This window comes from Euprymna scolopes, chromosome 8 (assembly GCF_053919585.1).
Source record: "Euprymna scolopes isolate OS-2025 chromosome 8, ASM5391958v1, whole genome shotgun sequence".
Classification (NCBI taxonomy): Eukaryota; Metazoa; Mollusca; class Cephalopoda; order Sepiida; family Sepiolidae; genus Euprymna; species Euprymna scolopes.
Genome location: NC_136489.1, coordinates 54,381,104 through 54,406,442, shown reverse-complemented (window position 1 = coordinate 54,406,442; position 25,339 = coordinate 54,381,104). Strand labels below are relative to the sequence as shown.

The following is a 25,339-nucleotide window of genomic DNA, read 5'->3' as shown; positions in this document are numbered from 1 at the left end:
CAATAAAAAATAGGTCTCATTATATTTGGCACACTTTTTGACAGTATTTCATTTCATGATATATTTTATCATATATTTTTACAAAATAAAATCTCTTTTTTTAAAAATACAACACTACTTTTACGATAAAATATAATAAAATTCAAGAATTTACTAGCAGGCTGACCGGCGTAGCATGGTCGTAAATTATTTTACTTCTGTATCAGAAGTGTTTGTCTAATGCAAAGCAACAAAACCTTTTGGTTAAACGTCGAGCAGAGGTTCGCTAGTCACACGCTGAGTCGAGTAGAGTTCGTTGTTCACAACACGGGATACACGTCGACGTTCTCTAATCGCATGTCTTAAACGCTTCTCCCACTCCTCCCAGCGATTCCCCTTTTATAATGTTTCGAGCACACCCAATTTGCATATACCACACGAGACTGCTCAAGATCTACGCGTGACCGGAGGCTTTAAAAGACAACAGTCGCCATCTTAGCCTTTTTTTTTCTTTTTCGCGCTTTCAGCCTGTTGCTGACATAGATTCTTGCCCGTTTCTTGGAAGTAATAAAAATATACTCGAGCTGAAAATGTTTATGGGTTGAAAAATATTCTCGCATACATATTATAACTTATATAGAAACAAGAAAATCATTGTTTAAATTACACGTTTTATTTATTATGAAGGGTGTAGTATTTCAACGAAAAACCTCTTAGATTAAGAACAACTGATCGAAACTCTTGATATTTTTCCTTTTATCCTTACAAGCATTCTTGTTTGAAGATAATATCAGTTGACCGTTATCTTAAAAATCGTTCTTAAGCCTTATTTTCTTTCTACATAAAAAAGCATTACTTAACACAAAAAGTAAAATTAATTGCAAATGATTAACTTGAACTGAAACAGTGGCTAAAAATAGGTTATAAATAAACGAATATTTACGAATTTCAATGGAACATTTACCCTTTTTGAAATGATGTGATTTGTAATTGCAAATGATTGTGATATTTCGCTGGATTAGAATACGCTGTCATAACGTTATTATTATTATTTTTACTAATCTGATTAGTGTTAAATGCAACACAATATACTGGTTGCACAGTTACTTAATATAATAAGCAAATAGGAAAATTAAGAAGACCTACAATGCTCTGAAATCACCTCTCACATTTCACGACCCGCGGTTCGAGGAGAACGCAGGTTACTATAATTTACTTTGCTAATCAGCAAGTGCGAGCGATGAAAGTTGAAAATAGCTGCAGCGAAATGCACTTTTTTCTTGTTATGAAAAGTAATTACATCGAAACGTGATTTGTTGATAACGTAATTGCGTCGTGTAGATCGATTTAATGAAGATAGATGTTTTCACCGGAAGCACTTAAATAGATTAAATAAATGATAGATTGCTTCCCTCTCTTCATTCGGCAGTGGTTTTGTAACTTGTTTTACTTTTTGTAATAAATGAACCGAAAAAAAGCTAATTGTTTACGACAAAACTATTTTTTATATTTCCGATTTTTGACGTTTGTCTGAGTTGAATAGAATTTACAAAATGTATTTTGTTGCATGTTTGAAGAAAATATATAAATGGTGCTTCGTCTTTGGTGAGAATTTACATCTCAGTGAAATTATTGCTGTCCGTCTAGTGCTCTGTCACATATAATTATTTCGCAAAAGTAATTGTGTACTAATTATAATTTATTAAGATGGGAAATTATATACACGCACATTATATATATATATATATATATATATATATATATATATATATATATGTGTGTGTGTGTGTGTGTGTGTGTGTGTAACTGTTTGGAAGTACAGAATTTCTATATAGTTTTAAATAAAATAGGCGGAAATTTCCCAAGAGATCTTTCGGCTATCCTCTCATCAGGAGAAAATCGATAGCGTAAAAAAATAATATTATGTCGAAAGTTTAAAGAGTGCTAATGGCGAACTATTAAATGTGCCAAAAGTACGGGGACAACTACAATTAAGTTTATTAACGTTTTAAAACGATTAAAATATTGGCACAACGAGGGGGAAAACGAGAGAAATGATTCAAAGTTCCACATAGAAAAACAATGCGTTTACTGTTTCCTTTTTCCGGCACAAAGAAGGTTTACACACCGTAATAGAGACGGACTCCAAAATCTTTAGATAGTTTCTGGAGTCCGCTCTATGTAGCACCTCGAACCATTCTATTTTATATCTATCGGCACAGAACGGGTTGGCCGATAGCAGAGTCCAAGGCTGCAGAAGGAGGGAGATTATCAGACACCATCCCTCCTTGTCTGATCTTCGATGGAACAACTAGTTTATACGAGTCAAAAGATGCAAGAATGTTCGGCCAACATAACCAGCATCGTACTGGCATTTGAATTGATACACAATATTGCTATTTTGGATGTAAGGCAAACTATCCTTGCGAAAAGAAGGAAAAGCAGGTCTCGTAGTATATACCAAACGCAAAGACATTCATTAATTTTCTACAGATAACACAGTTTAAGTTATTCAAATAAAATTGGTCTATTGTTGTGTTATAAACGTTACTGAACCCTTAAATATGTACGTCTGAGGCTTGTATTAACACGTTTCGCGTGTTTTATAATCGTGTTCTGCAATTACTTTACAGATATGACACCAACTTAAATCTACAATGTAAAAGTATGATGCATGGCTTCAACGTGGACTATGATAGCGCACTATTTCACTGAGGTCCTGACCCGGACAAAAATGCGGTGAGGAATTTTCGTTAAAACCATTCTTTCGCAACCCCGGTCAGAGCAAATGTTACTAATATATCTCAAGAGCATCAAGACTGAGAAAACTTTAGATTTGTCGTTCCATCATCCAGTCCCATAGGTAAACAAGGTGATTGTTGCTATCTCATTCTGTCTGTATGATTTCTACATCTGACACTCAGCATAATTTCTCAAACTTATACAAAATGTAAAGTATTAAGTCTGTCTAATTTCATCACTGAAAAATTCGAGTATTTATCGATTCTAGACGCACCTCTATTTTCCTTTCATTTACAATTCACAGAACACAAATAATCTATAAAACGCGGCTTTCGGCGTTTCTTTATTTTCTGACATTTATATTTTTTTATTTTAAATAGCATTTAGATTTTTAAAAATTAAATTTGATCATACTGTATTTTCGTCATTACACATTGGAAAAAACTATCTACCTTACTATTCTCTATCTATGGTTTTAAACCATTAGTAAGATATTCACTAAACTAGTGTGTCAGGAGAAAACTAGAGTTGAACTACTACAACTTCATTAATATCCGAGGATTAATAAGATTAAATGTGATGAATTAATTCAAGCGTTTTGCAGGAAAAATAGTATTTAAAACTTTAATCTGACTGATCAACGAAATTTCAAAATAAGACTCAAACACAACCAAAAATTTAATTTCAAAGTAAAGCGTGACGGAGCAACTGTTTTAAACTTCGATCTCACATTAGGGTATTATTTTATATGAAATCCAAATTCAATTAATCGACAAGTGTGATATTAAACTAATAGTATTGTAAATAAAATGTGATAGGTTTGACAGCTCCCAAATAGATTTAAGACCACGTGGAAACATCCTCAATCTCATCGTCCGCCAGAAAGATAAAAAGGATATATATATATATATATATATCACTAAATCAGCACTAAGTATAGATTACTGTTGGACTGATCACCGTCTGGTCATCACACGTGCTAAATATATCACCACAAAGAAGCCCAAATTTGAATTAAAACAGCAATCTCGGAAAAAATATAACCACTCAAAACTTCACCTAATAGAGGTAAAAACAAAATACCAACACAGCATCGAAGAACAACTTCGTATCAATCCAACCAATTCTTGCAACCTGGAAGAAGAATGTTTGTCAATCAGTAAGATCATTGATGAATAAGCCAAAGTCACAGTTGTTTTAAAGAAAAAGAAAAATCAAGACTGGTTTGATGAAAACTGTGCTGAAATCAATCAACTCATTCAAGAAAAGATAAACGCTCGCCATGCTCATGAACAAGACTCTCGAAGCCGTCATAGAACCAACATCTACAGAAACCGCAAAAACAGTGTCAATCAAAATTACGGGAACTAGAAAACAAACGATGGCAGTTGAAAGCTTTAAAATTGAAGGGTTTTGCAGAAGGCCGCGACCTTAAAATTTCCATGCCGGTGTAAAACAAATTTTTGACCCCATCATATCCTCCATCGGAACATTCCTTGCAGCACACAATGCCACCATTTTCAACGATCCACAATCAATTCTGGATCGTTGGAAGGAGCAATTTGCATCTACTCAATAAAGAATCCACTGCAGTTTAGGACTTTCTCAAAATGGTCCCACAGTACCCAGCGCAATTACGGATGAATGCACCACCATCATCTACAAAATTTCTAATTGTGATGGAGAAAATGAAAGTAAATAAAGCATCACGGCCTGATAATATCCGCTTCGAACTTATCCACCATGGTGGACAACGTCTGAAAACAAGATTCTTCACTCTCATTCTTAAGATGTGGGAAGAACGTCAAGTACCAAAGGATCTGAAAGACACAGTAATAGTAACCATCTTCAAAAAGGGTTAGGGAAAATCATGTGGCAATTACTGTTTTCCTTTTGTCCATAATGCGAAAAATCTTTGCTCGCATACTACTGAATCGCTTGCTGCAAGTCACGGAATCCGTCCTCCCAGAATCTCAGTATGGATGTCGTGCCTCTCGAGGAACAACAAACATGATTTTCTGTGCGAGACAGCTGCAGGAGAAAAGCAGGGAACAACAGAAAGCCCTCTATCTTGTATGTTATGACCTGCAAAAAGCATTCGATAGCGTTCCAAGAGATGCAATGTGGAAAGTTCTCAAGCAATTTGGTTGCCCAGACCACTTTGTAGACCGCACTCAGGCACTCCATTAACGCATGTCAGGATATGTATCGCACAAAGGCAAGGAAACTAAAAAGTTCCCAGTTACCTGTGGACTAAAACAAGGTTGTATTCTTGCACCTACCCTCTTTTCCTTATATCTTGTTGCAATGCTGCACGAACTTCCCCTAAATAGCCCGGGGGTGGACATTAGGTACCATTATGATGGGGGGCGTTTCAAGCCTGCTAGACTAAAATATCAAAGCCTTGTGAAATTCCAACACATCACAGAGCTTCAATATGCAGATGACAACATGTTCCTTAGCCATTCCAAGGAAGACATCCAGAGATCCGTAAAAAACTACACGGCAGAATACCATCGCTCTGGACTCTCTGTTAATATTCGTAAGAGAAAAGTTTTAGTACAACCAGTACCCGATACCATCTCACAGGACGTAAGCATTCATATAAATGAAACTCCTCCTGAGCGAGTAGATCACTTTCCATATCTCGGTAGCATAATATCAGAAAAGTGCTCAAATGAGAATGAAATAAAAAGCCGAATTGGCCTCGCTTATGGAGCTTTCATTCTTCAATAATAAACACTTTCAATAAAAACTAAACTCATGGTATACCAGGCGATTCTTATACCTACGCTTCTGTATGGGTGTGAGATCTGGACTATATACCAAAGTGATCTCATGAAGCTTGAAAAATTCCACTAACAAAAACTTCGAGCTATACTGAACATCAAATGGTATGCCTATGTAACCAACACAAGCGTTCTTGAGAGAGCAAATAGCTTCAGTATTGAGGCCACTACAATCCGGAATAGACTCCGTTGGTTGGGGAATATCCTCAGAATGGATGACAACATACTCCCTCGACAAACCCTGTACTCGGAGCTAGCCACAAGAAAAAGACCTATCGGCCGCCCTCTACTGCGATATAAGGACCAACTCAAATCCACCCTAAAAAACACCGGATTAGATCTTCACATCTGGAAAACAACATCTCAGGATCGATGCCTGTGGCGTCAATGCATTCTACATCGTACCAAGAGATACGAGGCAGAAAGAAGTAGACTGCTGGAGATCAAGAGGCAGGCAAGAAAAATCGTGCTGAACAACAACGCCCCCTGCCAAGCATTGTTGGCTTCTCTGCACAAGCAAATTCCACGCTCAGATTGGTCTGAGAAGCCATCTGCAATCCAAACACCGAGGGAAGAGGAAACTGAAATTTTCGGATACGAGAAATTGGCCGACGACGATTAATTATTTTATTCCAACTGCTGTTTCGTATTGTGTTTTGGCACAACGTTCTGGTCGACATCTTTGCTCTGATTTGAAATCTTTGCCCGCAAGAAACCGTTGTGTAGCGGATAAATTACTAATTACATAGTTTCTAAGACACATTCTTTTAGAGTTTCTCTCAGTGCGAGTTTAAATAAATATTTGAAGATTACTTAGGTCACATATGAAGAAAAATTAAAATAAATATTTATATTTAAAATTCCGTACAAAACTTCGCATTTAAAAAAATACTAAGTTCGTTAAACCGCATATCTCATTTCTTATTTAGGAGCCGCAAGTGTTTAATTAAATTATTTCGGCTCTTATTGATTTCATTGTGTGAATAAAATTAACAAGTCAGGCGCTTCATTGCAGATGCACAACACTTATACGAGTAGATTCGAAAAACTAATAGTCTGTTATCACATCCGACAAAACAAAAACACAAGTCGTATTAGAGTTGATGTTTATAATTAGGTTCAACATACTACTACTACTACTACTACTACTATTTCTACTGCTGCTGCTGCTTCTGATGCTTCTAATACTGTGAAGTCAGTGTTTTGTACATTTGTTTGTTAGACGAGGTCAAATCTCGCTCGAATGTATTCTCGGTCAGAATTATTTTAGAATCAATAAGAAAGAATTTCGGAAGCAACCTATTCGAGTTAAATCTATATAGCATAATATTTGTTGGCGTTTTATAGCAATGCACGATATAAATTATGGGTGTTACGTAACGAATAAAATAATTTCATAAAATAGCAAACCAAGCTAATGAAGGTGCATCGCATCTGCTAAAAGATAAAAGGAGTTAAAAAAATTCTGAATGAAAATTATAAAAATAGAGATATTTCACGCATAGTGAATGTTATAAAATGGACTGGACAGGTTTAAAATCATATGTTCCGATTGGAAAATTTCACATAAAATTCTCAGCACCAGAATTTTAACAGGGTCTATGAATATGAAAGAATTTTGATATTAGACTTTTTTTATTCACTTCAAAACAATTTTGCTAATTCGGAACGACTTGTATTTTCTCCCGACTTAATATTTTCGGTGCGTTATCAGAAAACCAAGTGCATTTATCCAATCGCAAAAAGTAGCTGTCAATTTTTATCTGCATTCTTTACTCTTATTTTCTCATGTCTCTGCACTGGAGCGTATTTTTTATAGTGATTATTTTATGATGCATTCCAGCATCTTTTCAAAACGCTTTGCCAATCGTTAACTCAGTCTGTGACGCTTCGACTTTAAAGGAAATTCCTGTCAATGAACGTGTATAAAATAAACGCAATGACCTCTATAAGAGAATGTGTCTTTCCGTGATACTCGGGATTATTTTGTAAACAAGAACCATAGTTCGCCAAGCTGAGCAAACTTGAGTCATTGTACTGGAAAAATATTCAGTAGATAAAACGTTGTTTAGTAAGTAATACTTTTTTGGAGCATTTCCATACACCAAACATTGATATATATATATATATATATATATATATATATATATATATATATATATATATATATATATATATAGTACTGTTCCGCTGTTTCAAAGCGCATCAGTGCGGCTTGACAGGAAACTACCTACAGCAAGGATTGAAACCTGGCCGCCCGTACGATAGTCAAGGCTCCTTACCACTACGCTATCGGCGGCTCTGTGTAAGTCATGAGTTTAACGATGTTTTGACATCGTCCGAATTACCTAAGCTCGATTTGTTTACACAAAGATCATCGCTTATACGGTAATGGTAATTCGTTTATAACTTCTAAATACTAGCATTACAACCCGGCTTTGCCCGGGTGTTTTAAGGGGTGTGTTCATCCAAAAAAAAAAGTGGTAGTAGGAAGGCAGGCTCGAACCCGTATGAAAAGGAGGAAAAGAACGGGGAAAAACCTGACGTCTTTGCTGTTTCGACCACCGCCGAAAACGAAGTGACGTAGGTTTTAATTAAGGCGAGACTACCGAAAGTAGAGGATAACTTTCGAAAATATCGGCGAAAAAAGCGACTTCCCCTGTAGAAAAGTGCTCAGTTGAAGGTGAAGATATTAATCCTTTTAGCAAATTTTTCCATATTTGTCGTCTGAAAGGTCGACCTTAAATCGATACTGATCTTGGTAAAATCCGTCGCCACAGTCGAAAGTTTTATACAGACATGCAAACATATATAAATACATATATTCATATATTGGTAACTAAAAATGTTCAACCCAACCCGATGAAAAAGGTTGCCCTATCTCTAAATATCATTTATCTCAAATATCACATGGTTAGACCAGAAATTGTCTGAGTAATTTTGTAGAGACCGCAGATGTCAATTTTTTAACTTTGGCCCTTATTATGTCCCCTTAACAGTTATTGTTTTAGGTTCAAATCAAGTTATTAAGTTAGATCCATTTCCAAGGAACCTATATCAAAGATTTCAAGTTTTTGGACCCCAAATTGTCGGAGGAGTTAGGTAGAATTCTCAAAGGTCAAATCGTTGAACTTGACCCCTTAACAGCCAAATTTCTAGCCGACGACAGACCAAAAAGATTTCCCTTAATCTCAGTACCCTGTATACCAATTTCGATTCTATAGACTTAAAATTGACAGAGTTATTGCGTAGGGAAATGTACACACAGACACAGACACATAGACACGTTTACTATTAAAGATATCCTAGCTTGGGTGCACGGCACCCCTTATTATGACTCCTTAAAATTAATTGTTTTGGCCTCAAGTCGACTTATTAAGTTAGACCCATGTCCAAGGGACCTATATCTAAAATTTCATCTGTTTAGACCCAAAATTATTGGAGGGTTTTTGTAGAGTTCTCAAATCGTTGAACTTTGACCCGTTAGTAGCCAGATTTCTGGCCGAAAACTGATCAAAAAGAGTTTCCCAAATCTCAGTACGTTGTATATCAAATTCCGAGTCTGTAGACTAAAAATTGACAGAGTTATTGCGTAGGGAAATATAGACACACCCACACACGTTCACTTTTATAGATATGCTAGCATGGGGGCCCGGCGTTGCCCAAGTGTTTGGAGGTGTATGCTGAGCAAAAACCTAAAAATAATAAAAAATATACGATCAATTTTTTTTAAATTTTGACCCCTATTATGACCCCTTAAAATTTATTGTTTTGGGCTACAATCAAGTTATTAAATTAGATCCATGCACAAGGCACCTTTATCTAAAATTTCAAGTGTTTAGGCGCCAAATTGTCGGAGGAGTTTGATATAGTTCCCAAAGGTAAAATCGTTGCTTTGACACTTTAACAGCGATATTTCTGGCCGAAAACCAAATTTCAGTAGCCTGTATATCAAAGTTCGAGTCTGTAGACTGAAAATTAACAGAGTTATTGCGAATGAAAATGTACACAGACACACAGACAGACAGACACACATATACGTTCACTTTTATAGATATATAGACTAGCATGGGTTCCCGGCGTTGCCCAGATGTTTGGAGGTGTAGGCTTAGCAAAAAAAAAAAAATTTTTTTAAATTTGACCCCTATTATAACCATCTTAAAATTTATTGTTTTGGGATAAAGTCAAGTTATTAAGTTGGACCCATGTCCACGGAACCTATATCGAAAATTTAAAGTGTTTAGACCCAAAAATTGTCGGAGGAGTTTGATAGAGTTCTCAAAGGTAAAATCGTTGAACTTTGACCCTTTAACAGCGAAATTTCTTGCCAAAAACAGATCACGTAGGTTTTCCGAAATCCCAGTACCCTCTATATCAAATTTCGAGTCTGTAGACTTAAAATTAACAGAGTCATGTCGAAGGAAAATGTACACAGACACACAGACAGACATACATACAGACATACACTCTCACTTTTATAGATATATAGACTAGCATGAGTGGCCGGCGTTGCCCGGGTGTTTGGAAGTGTATGCTGAGAAAAAAAGTGTTTATATAAACATTTTACGCAAACATTATGCAAGTATAAACCATGTAGAATATCTACATGAATATAATTACACGTAATAGTTAACTAAAGATGATCATTCCATAAGAAAACCGAAAAAACTAATAGGGACTTTATTAAAATGAATGTTTAAAACAATATGCAAATTAGCTAGAGCTTTTGAGATGAATGCAATTGCACGATCCATATATAAGAAAATTGTATTTTCTTTTTAAATAAATAAAAAAGAGGGGTTTTATATGAAAAACGAAGTCATAGGAATATAAATAGGTAGATAGATATTAAGACAGATATTGTTAAATAGCACTAAGTTTTTTTGTTTAGTGATCATTATTTGTAATTTCCCCATGTTTGAATAGTCGTTATGTCTCGGTCGAATTTGTGTAAGAAAGTTCAGTAGTCATTTTTGTTCATATGTCTCCGATTTGCAAGCACTTCCAACTGATTTTCTTTAGGCAGTTTTGAATTACTGGTTCGTTTAAAATTTGGATGATTTTATATGATTCAGTTAAAATGACATTGAATTTACTTGAAATAGTGAAGCGACTTGTGTGTAAAAATATGTTTTAACGTATTCAGAACATGGCTAAAATAAATGTACAATGGTTTAAAATTGTGATTTACAAAATTGTATGGAATTTACAGATATTTTTATGAAGTTATGAATTTACATTACAACGTATATATATATATATATATATATACATATATATATATATACGTATATATATATATATATATGTATATATACATGCATATATACATGTATATTACATGGTATTCGTCACTTATCAAGGCCCGGAAGCCACTCAGGGATAAGGGTTATTTCGTGTGCAGTAATCAATGGGATAATATCGTAGTAATTGTTAGTGATTGAGATTTGATAAAGGGTCTTACTCAAGGGTGCGATTTATCAGGAATTTGTTGATGTTAGACTAGTAGACATCCTACTTGTAGTTATGTGGGAAACAGTCAACGGAACAGTGTTCTACAGGCGTGCACCTATAAGAAAGAAGCTTTGTTCATGGAATCTACGTTTTGATTTAGGCACAGACAAAGAGTGAGGAAAATTATTCACAGTGGTTTCAGCGAGATGGGTGTTTTTCGTGAAAGATTTGCGAGGGGAGGACTGAACATTGGAGCTTACCATGGAATTAACGATAAAACAAAGACGTCTCTTCTGTGGGAGAGAGGTTGCAGGGAAGGGAAAAAGGCATCCCATACTTAGCCACGAGTCTATTTTGTATTCTGTCAAGGCAGGAAAGGCTGTTTTTAGCAGTTACTGCACAGATGTGGCGGCAGTACTACATCCTTGGACGTAGTTGGCTTTTGTATAGATGAATAATTGCATCAGCAGTGAGATATCTGCTTGAGAGGTAGATGTATCCTACCATTTTTTCAGCGACCTTGGCAACAGACTTTATGTACGTGTTCCATTTCAGATTAGGAGTAAATTTCAATCCCAGAAGCTTGTAAAAATATAGAGCCTCACCAAGACGAGAGCCGTCCATTTCAATTGATGCCACATGGGGATCAGAGCGTTGATGATGTAAAGACAGAAGCTTGGTTTTAGATGTATTAAAAGTAACCAGGCACCACGTCCCCCATTGTACCAAGCGCTGAAGATCAAAGGAGAGAGAATCAGAGAATCATTTACGGCCTTCTATATGTTTCCATAGATGGTCGGGCCATCAGCATAGATGTCAACGAATGATTTAAGTATGTGCGTTGGAAGACTGTTCATGTAGATGAGGAAGAGAGTTGGGCCCAGGAGGAACCCATGAGGGAGTCCAGCATTAATAATGTGGGCCTCTGATTTCTGCCCATCAACCACTACTCTTATGAGCCTATCAGAGAGAAATACTTACATAATTGAGAAAACATTTCCAGTTATACCCTTGCTGGAAATCTTGTGAAGTAGGCCTTTATGCCATAAGTTATCGTAGCCTTATGATATGTTGCCCTAGAAAGGAAGCCTCTGTCGAGAGATGTACTAATCCTATGAGATATAACCGTTAGCACATCTACTGTAGATCTTGCAGAACGGAAACCATATTGTATGTCACTAAGAAGGTTATTTCTTCTTAGGTGGTTGACTACTTCTTTATTTAATATTGATTCCAGCAATTTACTCATGGCAAACAGGAGACTTATTTGTCTGTACTGAGAGGGAGATTACTTATTCCCTGAATATTTAAATACAAAGCATACTGATGAGGTTTTCCAGGGTGTTGGAAAGCACTTCTTAAGGCAGTGCTTAAATAGTTTCGTAAGTATGGAGGCAAGTTCTGGTTGAAGCTTTTTCAGCACTATAATTGGAATGCCGTCAGTGCCAGTTGCTTTACTGGAATCAAGGTTCTTGATTAGCTTGGCGACCTCACACACATATACTTGTATGTTGCATTGCGTGTTGTCTGTTATAGGAGGAGATACGGGGAGTTGATGGCCTTGGTCGCATAGGATAGAATTAGCTGCAAAGTTCTTGGCAAATAGTTAGGCTTTGTCTGATGTCTCAGGTTCATTGATGATTGTTGGGATAAATCACACGCTTCTGTTCACGATCCTATTTGCTATTTGCCAAAACTGGTGGGAACGAAGCCGCTGCTCAGCTACTTTGGATTTAACGGACTCACCATATAGCTCTCTTGCATTTTTTATTACTCTTTTACAGTGGTGGCTGAAAGCAGCTTAAGTCGAAATACATCTATTACGTTGGAAAACGTGATTTCTGTGTGCGATGGTAGCAGCACGTTCTGGGGAAAACCATGGCTATTTATTAGGTTTTTGTTGGAATATTTTGGATGGTATGAATCTGTCTATGCCTACAATTATCCATTCGGGCAGGTCGGATACTATAGAGGACGCATCCTATTTAAACATGGAATGAAAAGGTAAGTCAAATATAAATGTGCGGAAGCTATCCCAGTTAGCCATAGTATCTATATATTTGAACATAGCAAACACACTCTGTGCTATTTAATAGTATCTGTCTGAATGAAAACATGCTGCCTAAACACAAATACGGTGTTTTTTTTATTTAATATTTTGTTATTATGTGCTTTAATTATCATCACTAAATTTTCGCAACAACTGTAGGATAACTTTAAGGTATTTTTATTGAAAATTTTGGGTAAGGGGCTGGTTGCGGGAAAGTGTTTTTCACTAAGATCTAGAAATTTGTTGCCAAGGTTTGTTTTTAACATTTGATTTTATGGGGCCGTATACCAAATTATAGTTCTGTTTCTTCTATTATGAATTTTATTATAGTTATTGGCCACTTAAAAATAAATGTCTAACCAAAAGCGTAGTTTACCGGGCTACAATATTTGCGAAAGAAAAACAGAATAACAAGAAATATTGCATAGGAATGCCTTCCTTAGATTTCAAAACTCGATATTATGACTACAAAAGTACATTTAACAATAAAAAAACACCATATGAAAACAACGCTAGCAAATAAATACTGGGAACTCAAGGAAAGCGGACATTCGCCGGTAGTCGAATGGAAAAAAATAAGACAAGCTAATACATGTAGAGACCTGGACGACCCATGTAGATTATGCCTTCATGAAAAATTTGCTATCCTGTACTTTAAAGAACCCCAACATCTATTAAACTGTAGAAGAGAAACAGCGAACAACGCTGTTCTCAGGATAAAATGTACTCTAGGATAGCGATAAAAAAATAATTTTAAAACTAATATATATGTGAAGAGAGAGAGAGAGAGAGAGAAAGAGAGAGAGTTATTCAAGTCAAAACCAGCAACATATGCACATGAGGATTCATAAGACTACCATAGAGAATTGGAAATAAAATAAAATAAAGAACGGCTTCAAGTTTATAATTCATGGTAACAACATTCAATAAAATATAAAATGGAAGATTCTGACACACCAATTTCATGATGGAGACATAGTAGACGAATATCTTCATTTTTAATAGGAATACGTTAAGATTAATAACTTAATTAAAATATATTTTAAAGGTGATATCGAAGTTGTTTAAGTGTAGTCTGCGTGCATAAAGACATTTACTATATAAGACATATAAATTAAACGCACCGTCTAATCCTAACAAAACTGACAAATTGTAAGTTGGTAGCACAACAAGGTCATTAAAAATAACAGTTGTCATTCACCTTGAGACCACGATGCATTAATCAACTAAATGAAAACATTTTCAATAAAGTAAGATAACTTCCGTAATATTCTATTACGTGGATTTATCGGACTACTGTTTCAGCTTTTTACAAGGTCTCGGTCGATCTAACCTTCGATCTTCTTTCAGGTGTGTATTGTCGAACTCGGGAATGTTTCTGTCGAACTCAAGAATTCGGGCAGAATTTCGAATTTAACCCTTTATTTACTTCACGAGCCTAGCATGCTCACGTCTCGTCAGGCAAGACTTAATAGAGGCCCAAAGTAATTAGCAATTGTATTTCTTGATCTCCCACGCTGTAAATTGAACCTTAAACCCTAAGGTGAATATCATATTTAAAATTGTTTTCCAAGCACTGTAACACCTCTTGCGGACAGTTTAAGTACAACATTTGCGAGCTTTAAGCCAATAAATAAATAAACAATACTTATCTTTAAAATGCAGAAACTTAATGAGTTTACTTTGTTCTACCATGAGAAAAAAATAAACAACATTGACAAGTACCGTTTATATGCATGACAATGTACGTAAATTTACTGTATTTTTCTATTTTGATATAAAAATATTTTGCCTCATCGCAACATCCAGTTGATTTCTCGTTATTAATGACCGTTATCGTTCTCTGGAATTTTAATGAAAATAACCCATATATGATGTTACTGTTCTTCTAATAAATATATTTCTTATTTCTGCTTTCTCATACTGTGTTGTACAAATACACATATTACTAAGTACTATCAAATTATTGCATAAAATATAGAGTTTTTTACACTAATCTGTGCTGTTTCTAAAATAAGTGAAGGTTTGTTGACAATTAGTTTGTTAAGCATGTTTATATAAGTGAGTAAGTCACTATGGGATAAGGGTTACGATGCGCACAGTAGTAACTGAGACGACAGCGTAGCAATCGTTATTGGTAAGAATTGGATGGAATTTGATTATTTATAAGGTTGACTCATCTACAAATTGTTTATATTGGATTTGAAACGATCTTGTAGTCAGTGTGAGAGCAGAATAGCGTAACATTTTCTAGATTCGGTAGTTCTAGGAAATATGCTTTGTAATAGAATTTGAGTTTATACATACATATATATATATATATATATATATATATATACATACATATATATATATATATATATATATATATATATATATATATATATATATACAAATACATCCCAAATACAGCAATTTAGGATTGTACGATTCTACAGCAACGTGGTAACCATAATACCATCAAGTATAAGTTTAACTCTGTCGAACGCGAGGTTAAAAATAGCAAAATGAAAGTTGAGAAACCCCGACGAAAGAAATCGAAACTATCACACACATATTGCAACTTTAAACTACGGCTGAACAGTTTCACCAAATTTCAGAAAAGCTTTTACAAATTAGCACAAAACATTGCATCGGACATCATCCAACTTTTCTAAAGAAACCAAATAGATCCTATAAAAGAAAATTATTCTCCCTGATTCCTCAGAACTGTGCAACAATTTAGAACAAATACAATTAGCTTTCCATTAAAAATATTCCCAAATGTAGGTCCCAACTATCATTTTTAAAAATAATATTAAGAAAATACAACCATGAGCTCAAATAAAACTTCTATGTAGAAACGTTTCACTAACAACTCAGATGAAAGCCTTCCTCCACAACCCAATTACTTAGTAATTTTTTTTTTTTTTACATTTTCACGCCAAACAAGGCACATTGCCACTGAGGTGTAGGGGGCTACTATCAGGGTCAGCAACTACGGGGACACTATGCAGGGATTTTGGGCAACAAGATGTCGGTTCACGTTGCACTTGAACTTCTGCATGTCAGTACAGTTAGGGAAGCAGTATCTTGGAATGGAATTCCAGAGTCTAGCGGTTCTGGGGAAGAAACTACCGGAGGAGAAGGATCTTTTGCATCTAGGGATCTCTACTGTATGGGGGTGGGATTTAGCTGCCTGTCGGGTTTGTCGAGGGTGTCTGCGTCGTGGGGGCACAAGTGTCTGCAGTTCGTCAGAGCACTCACCATTAAAATACTTGTAGAACAAGCAGAGGGATGCAACGTTTCGTCGATTGGACAGAGGCTGAAACTTAGATGCCAGTTAAGGGCCTATCAGATTGGCGACTCTTTTTTGAACCTTGTCTAGGAACGAGAGACTAGTTGTAGACGCAGCAGCCCAGATGTGACAATAATACTCCATACATGGGCGAATGGTGGCCTTATAGAGACACAGGATACTTTCAGGTGTCAGTAGTTTTCTAGCACGGTAGAGAGAGCCTACCTTTTTTGCAGCGGCCCTGACAATGTTTTCAATATAATTGTTCCAGCTCATGTTTCCTGTGAACGTTAGGCCAAGCAGTTTGAAAGATGTACTCTCAGACAGGGAGTCACTGGCCATTGCTTTTGGTGGCAGAGAAGGTTTCTTGTAATTATTGAAGGAAACCAGTTTGGTTTTGGCAGCATTGAATGTGGCCATCCATTTATGTCCCCATTCCACTACAGATTGGAGGTCATCCTCTAGTGTTTTTGCCATTTCTTTAGATATGTGTTCATTTGTTATCCTGTCATGCCTTTTATAGAGTGTAGTGTCATCAGCATATATACCCATCTCAGAGGCAGTTTTGTCGGGGAGGTCATTAATAAATATCAGGAACAATAGAGGTCCAAGAATAGATCCCTGGGGCACTCTCGCATTTATATCACACTGTTTAGATGTACGACCGTCGAGGGCAACCTGGATTTTTCTCTTGTCTAAGAAGGATTCAATTATGCTAAGTATTCTACCAGTGATGCCGTATGATTTAATTTTCCTGAGGAGACCCTTGTGCCATACCCTGTCAAAAGCCTTAGATATATCTAGAGCTACAGCTCTGCCCTCCCCCGCTTTCTCCAGTGAATAGTATATACGTTCAGAGATTACAGTGAGTATGTCAGCTGTGGAACGGGCTTGTCTTAATCCATACTGTTTGTCAGTCAGAAGTTTAGCGTCTCTAATTTGCCGGACTAGAGCATGGTTAATTATGGTCTCAAATATTTTGGCGAAAAAATGGGAGGAGGCATATGGGGCGATAATTTGATGGGTCAGTTCTTTCGCCAGAATTCTTGAATATTGGTACCACAGAAGCGGTTTTCCAACAGCCCGGAAAGCATGATTCATTAAGGCATTTGTTAAAGAGTTTGGAGAGAACTGGAGCTACGTCGGCTGAGCACTTTTTAATAGCACAGCTGGGATGAGATCAGGTCCGCATGCTTTGGAAGTGTCAAGATTTATTATGATAGCATGTACCTGAGCAGGAATGATTGTTAGATCGTCTAGCGTGCCGTCTGTCCCCAAAGGAAAGTCAGACAGGGGGTGGTTTGTAGGGTCCAGTGTGGAGTTTGAGGCAAACTGGCTGGCAAGCATATTAGCTTTGTCGGTTGCTGAGCAAACAACCTCGTGATTGTTGGTTATTGGAGGAATTGTTGATTGCCCATTGTTTACTACACTGTTGTAGATTTTCCAGAAGTCACGATTTCCTAATTTTTGTACTTCGATGCGTTTTTTAGTGGTTTCAGTAATAAATTTAGTGGTTTTAGTAATAAATTACAAACGAAGGATATCGAACTAAAATAATCCAGACATAATCCATAATATTATATGATTGTACACCTACACACAAGTATTGATTATATATAATGAAACTGCATGGGCGGTTCCATCATTATATCTTAAGGTCTTTCGTTGTGAGTCGATCAGTTACATTTCTGGATTGTTCTGCTTTCTATGAGCCTACGTGTCGTTTGTGTAATATTAATATATTAATCACAGATACTGAGTAATATATCAACTCTCTTAAACTAGACCATATTATAGGCAAATATAGACGAACAATTCAAAATACATAAAACCAAACTATCCTGTGATACATTTATCAACTAACAAATCTGAATAGTTTATTTTTTATTCCTTCTTCGCAAATTAATTATTGGTCAATACGTAAGTGCTAGTTATTGCGGTTTATAAGCAGTTTTACATAAATCAAATTAACAGACGGTAGTTGTTCTATCGTTCCCACGAATTACTTGTTTCTTTATTTTAAGTTGAATATTTTCAAGCCTAAACAAAACGAATGGTTCAAGTAAATGAATGCCATAACCCATCTTCGTATCTGCCGTTTTATCATAAGCATTCTTTACAATGATGTATTTAGTTATGTAGTAAATGGTGTGTTTCATCATTTAATATTCTTTCTGTTCTAATATAAAAAAAATAGTCGACATTATTGAAGTGTTTTATCAGTAGCGTTTCTTGTGTTTATATTATGGCGTCGCAAATGATTGCCGAGGAATTTAATAGTATTTTATAACTACTGTTTAAAGCATGCCATTTTAACGTGTAAATATATTCCCGTTATTAGAATTATTACTAAGCCTACGTTGAATAGGACTAATTATCGTTTAAATACGCTTTATAAAGAGTTCTATCTAAAATGCTTTATAAAGAGGTCTATCTAAAATGCTTTATGCACATATAAAATGATTATATATACATTCATGCAGTAATTTCGTAACGGATATATATATAATATATATATATATATATATATATATATATATATATATATATATATATATATAAACGGATATATAAGAAACTCCGCACATGTAATTTTTTCGAAAACTGTAAATTTAAGCGAATCTTAATGTAACTGTTAAAAAAAAACTATATCTCATTTGATTGGCCGTTTAGACCTCTATAATTTTGCCTGTTCATATTTGACTTTTAATTGTAAATATTCTAATGTTCACGTCAATTAAAAAAAAAATTCAAATTGAGGAGGCAATACGAGAGTCTGCACAATGGAAAATTGTTTTTTAAATGTAACTTTAGGACATTAATGCAACACAAATACAACAGGAACACAATGAATTGACAACCTGCAATCTGTTGGGAATGCCTTGAATAAAACTTCAGCAATAGTCAGGGGAAAGGGCATCCCACTTTTCTTTAACTTTTGTCTAAAGTTCATTCTAAATTTGAAATGATGTCATTGAGTAGATGGTTGGTTGATTTAATGATATACGTTTTCGATAGGTTGAGGTCCAGAGGTTGTGCAAGCCAATCTAAACACGGATTATCATGCACTTCCGGGAACCTCTTGACATTGCCTGTGTGAATGGGAGCATTATCCTGCGTGAAGATGGGATTATCATCCAAATTACGACCAGAGTAGGGTACAAAATGCTCAGTTAACTTATTAATGTACTTGGTCGAATTAATTCGATCTTGCAAGCGAACTATAGGCCCTGGACCATTGGTACTAAAACTGCTCCACACAAAAACTGAATCTCCACAACCTTGCAGCGTTGAAACTGAGCACGTAGGATTAAATTCTTCGTCTTTCAACCGACGGGCGTACTGGCTACCATCACTGCTTAACCTATGTAACTTGCTTTCGTCGATAAAAAAACACTTTAGACCAAAAGAAGAGTAATGATCTTCATTGCATCTGAAGAAGTCCAGACGGCGTTTTCTGTTGTTTACAGAAATCATTGGCTTGCGTCTTGCAACATATCATCACAATCAAATTCCTTTTATCTGCTCTAATTCTTAACAAGATTGCACTGTTGTTGGATCTGGGGAGCCGTTTCAAATCTGTTTCTTAGGCTGCGAACCTTGATAGCATTGTATTCCTTGTTAGAAGGAAATGTAGTACTACCAGATTTAGAGGCATCACAGACTCTCTCTGTGTTTTGGTGCTTTTGCAGTCTTTCGTACCGTTTTCTCATCACATTTCAATCTGCGGCCGATTTCTCGATTGGATAACCAGAAAGGTGAAGATTAATGAGCTCCCGATGATCACTAAAAGAAAGTCGTGGCATTTGGAATAAATGTCACATTGTATAATCTGAAAAAAAAAAAACAATATGTACGATTAGAGGTGCTTTGTTGCTTCTTGGTTGGTATTTTAAACTGATTTAGGGGCGATAATTTAAGCTGATTTCAAGCGAAGTTGTTGCTGCCGACTTTGTTTTTGCCTCCTAATCTCCTCCGCGAATTTTGTGTCTAAACACTTGAAATTTTAGATGTACCTGGATATGAGTCAAGCTTTTTAATATATATATATATATATATATATATATATATATATATATATATATATATATGCAACAAGAATTATGAACAGTACATAGAGCCCGAGCACAGCCGGGCTGAACTGATAGTATATATATATATATATATATATATATATATATATATATATATATATATATATATATATATAATAAATATATATATATATGTATCCATGTATATATATGTATATATGTATAAAATTTGCAACATTTTTCGTTTGGAAATAGAAAAAAAGTGATTATTTTCACACGGATAATTTCAAGTATTTAACTGTTATATTAATTCCTACAATATATTCATCCGGAAGAAGAGGACAATTTTACTGACACATAACACTTTTGTTCTGTTTTTCATCTTTTTCTCTCTCTCTCTCTTTCTGCTTGTTTCTCCCTATATATATATATATATATATATATATATATATATATATACACACATATATATATAGACTTATATGCAACATACTGAGTTCGTGTAATTCAGTAAATTCTCATATACCAATAGATTTTAAGCCAAAAATGGTTGACTTAAGGATTAAGCCACAAGTTTATCACATTTCATAATCGAGCATTAATATACTGTTTGTGCAAAATCAAGCCTTCAAGATAAGGTTGTATGGCAACAAAAAGTTTATTTCATTTTTCGTTATAATTGTTTCAATGTCTAGTTCGTCAATTTCAAGCATTATATCGTTTGAAAATTGAAAAAACCCAGCATTTCTTCAGACTTTATTAATAAACACACTTTAGGCAATGTAGCATTTTTTTAATAGAAAGAAAAAAAAAGCGGGGGGCTCCCTAACGGGAAAAGCACGCGAGAAACATTTACCTCGATTGTGGTTACGGAAAATTTTCAAACGATATAAATCTTGAAATTTCTGAACTAGACATTGAAACCATTGTAACGTAAAATGAAATACAATAGAGTTTGTCTTGTAGTCTTGATTTTGCACACACAGTATATATATATATATATATATATATATATATATATATATATATATATATATGACTATATAAATAGAGAGTACGAAGGATGTAATGATTAAAAATATATAAGTAAATAAATAATCAGAATAATGCAAATTTTAAGCAGGCTAACGCTTGCCCAATATCCGATGCGTGACTATTTTGCAACAATCGCTGCCGTATGCGATATGTACATGGTTATTCTAATTATTACAAGGAAGTATTAAGGCCCTGGAAACTGCCATTAGGATTCACTTGTCTGTGTGTAATAATGTATCATCGAACTTAGCGAATCGTAAAATAATTCACTTCTCTATTAATTTGCAATTTGTTATTGATTTGATTGATGATGAGCTATTTTTACATAAGAGCCTGATATACTTCAGATTAAAATTATTATATCTCGTTTCAATTTTAAAGATATGGACCCAGAAATTGATTTTTAACATTTTATTCGAATCAGATTGTTTTAAATAGCATTTTTTTATTTGCAACGGGCAATATATAACTAACAGCAGTGTGCCCTGACTTTACTTTGTGCCAATCTAATAAAAAGCAATTTCTTTCCATATCTGTATGTTATAAAACTCCCCGAGCTGATTGACCTAATCAATATATTGACGCTCTCAAAGTGATATCTTGTATTACGCAATCGAGTTTTTAGACCATCTACGACGATCGTTCAAAATATAAAGCCTACTTGTTTAATTAAAAAAGTTGAAGAAATACGATAAAAGAAGTGGCACTGTTAAAAAGAGAGGATATCTGCATTCCAACATTTATTTTGTATGATCCTCATCATTGATCCACGAAAATGATGAGGATATATTTCCTAGAGGCCCACACACATATCACATATCGAAAATAGAGTAAAAAAAAACTTTAGGTAATGAATGCATGATTTTAGTCATTGTAACAAGATACTTGTCAATTTTTCTTGATAAGTTCGGGCGAAATATGGATATGACCCATTGATTTTGTAACGCCCTTGCACCTTATAATAACAAATCTTAATTTAAATTTGCTTAATGAGAGGTTTAAAGTATATAGTGCATCTCCAGAAAAATAGCCTTAACATGTGTATATGCCGTTAAACACCTGTAAAAATAGTTTCTATTGTAAACTCGAAATAAAAATATATAACAAATAAGTTTCATTTTTTTTCAAGAAGAGTGGTTGTTATATGTTTCATGCATTTCATTTGTGGTATCAAAATTGAAGAAAACCAATATGAAAACAATATGCTGTATTCAAAGTTTTTGCTAAACATCATCTGTTAAACATTGACACTCACGGAAACACACACCTATCTCTATTTATCTGACAACGACCACCAATAACACTGAGTGTGTTCTATTTCACTTTCAAAAAAGGATAATACCACATTCGAAATAAAGAGAAAAGTATACATAAAATTAACAGTTTCATGAAAAAGATCTCAGGAAAATTACAATAAAATGATCTAAATCCTTGAATAAAATATTCCTAATTTATATATATATATATATATATATATATATATATATATATATATATATATATATATATATATATATATAAGCATAAGCCTGACAGATCCTAGCGTGGATTGAACGCGAACTATTCTGTGTAGCTTAATTTCCATATATATTTTATAACTAGCTACCTAGCTTTACCTATGTATTGAGCTCTGTTGAAGTGAATACTTAAAGTTTACGCATAAAATTTTACTTTAGTATATTAATTTAGGTGATTAAATGAATAAGCCATATATATATATATATATATATATATATATATTACGAAAAGATTTAACCAAACGTCTTTGATATATCCTTATTTTAACACTTTTTTTTACTTAACGACTACACTTCATAGGCGAAAGGAAAAATTAGTGCACGATTTATTTCGCTGCAAAACTCATTTGAAAATAATGAATAGAAACGCAATTAAAACGTTTGTGTAATGAAAAAGTTCTAATTTTTTTTCTTATTTTCACAAATTCTTTTCGATCATTTATTAATATCGCAATCGGTCAATAATGTTTGATCCGGACATAGCAATGTACTCTTGGACTTGCGGTCGTGTAGTTTTTTTTCCGTTTAGATTTGATTCCTGAAATGTAATCGACACACAAAGAAACACAATTTATATAAAGCTCTATAATGTACATTCAGACAAAGTCGAATATACATATATGTATTGTACATAAACGAATAATAATCCCGTGGCTGTGACACGTGCATGCAAAAGCATTAATTTTACAAACATGAGTGCATAACAAAAGCGAATTTTCTCCCTCTCTCATAAGCATACATGCTCACACTTTTTGTTTATTATTCTTCATTCCATTCTTAGACATTATTTTATGCCTTTCTTATTACTCACACAAATATTTCCGCATGCAACGATATTAATGCCCACCATCTGGCAGCAAAGTCATAAATGTCTTTTATTGATGGAGAGCAACGTGTGGTATCTGTATTTATGTTACACATATGATCAATAAAAATAAAATGATTCTACACTGAGTGTCGGTGCCTTGCCTTGTAGGGCGGTGAAAATAAAATAAATACCACAATGACATAAGTAACAAACAGTGTATTAACAAAAGTAATCATACGAAGAAAACATCATGCTTCGCAGTTTAAAATTACCACCAATTTCGATATTTGAATCGATCGCATCGAAGAAAGCGTGCTATATCATGTTAGAACTTCTACGGGGAGAGATATTTGACCTTTTAAAATTACCTAGGTTGAATCGTTTGTCTCGTAAGTAATAAACTTACAGCGCTCGAACGATGATATTCAATACTAGAGAGCGTGTTTCTTATTAGGCTACTCAGAAGAAATGCCTCAGACCGACATATTCAAAGCAACCGTCATGATCCGGATTCTGCCATACAGAATTTCAGTGTTCGAATCTCAACGGGCATGGATCAACGATCGGATCATGTAAACAAATAGATTTATTACTAAAATAGTTAAATCATCTTACTACATAGCAATAAAAGAATTTGGTATATTTTTTGTTTCAGGGCAGCGTGTCTCTTTTAAGTGAGTTTCTGCAAGATTAAAAACTAACCTCGTCTCTAACTTAGCTGTTTGGAGGAGGTAAGTAAACAAAAATACACGCACATACAATTTTTCTCTCTAACACTAGATTACACTTAAACTCTCAATCTTGGGCATGTCATTATAATCCCGCTTATTCTCTTACACACATTTTTCCTGTCTCTAGTTTATGTCCGCGCATTAACATACAACCCACGCGTGTACGTGACTTGCAGAAAGAAAATACGAATACGTTTTTGCAGGTTTAATTGTTTCATTTATTTTATGCCGTCAGTATTTCTAGTACAAAATTGTCTGTCGAATACAAGCGTAGTCCTCCTGACTCGACATCAAAGGAAGATAATTGATTATTTTCTTCTAAAATTGATAAAACACTCTCAATTAACCAATTGACCTCAACTCTCATACAAATGCATTTTGAACATAAAGAAGAAAAGATAAAACTCGTAAGTTTGATCTCAACCGGACAAGCCACATTATATATTTCTTTATTCATAATAAAACAACACGGTTTGTTTATTTGCATATACGCATAGTTTAATTTGTTATGCGCAGAAGTTACAAATCAGAACATTGGCTCTAAGAGGCTCTCGGACGAAATAGTCTTTAGTGCTAATGGATATGAGAAACAGCAAATAGCAAGCCAAACACACTTCTAATATTTTCACAGTCAACTAAAATACATTCGGAAATGTTTTAATAGTTTTGGGTAGAAAAACTTAGAAAGAACACGTACACATCAAAATTTAATTAGTGGCATACTTCTATCATTTGAAATAAATAAAATAGAAAATTAAATTAAAAGCAGGTTTTCCGTTATTTTGTTGATATTATAGGCCAATAATGATGTGTCTGTCTGACTTTTCTCTACCATAGTTTATAGTGTAAAAAGTTTCAAGTTAGATATAAACTCATAAAATTGTTTTATATGAGCGACCTTAATTAATTGGTTTTACTTGGAA

At 34.6% G+C, this 25,339-nt stretch overlaps 1 protein-coding gene across 1 annotated transcript in view; it reads right to left on the bottom strand.

The window, feature by feature from the left end:
* LOC145283575 (putative G-protein coupled receptor No9) overlaps positions 1 to 25,339 on the bottom strand; it is a 355,093-nt gene that overhangs the window by 168,301 nt on the left and 161,453 nt on the right. The window lies entirely within an intron of this gene.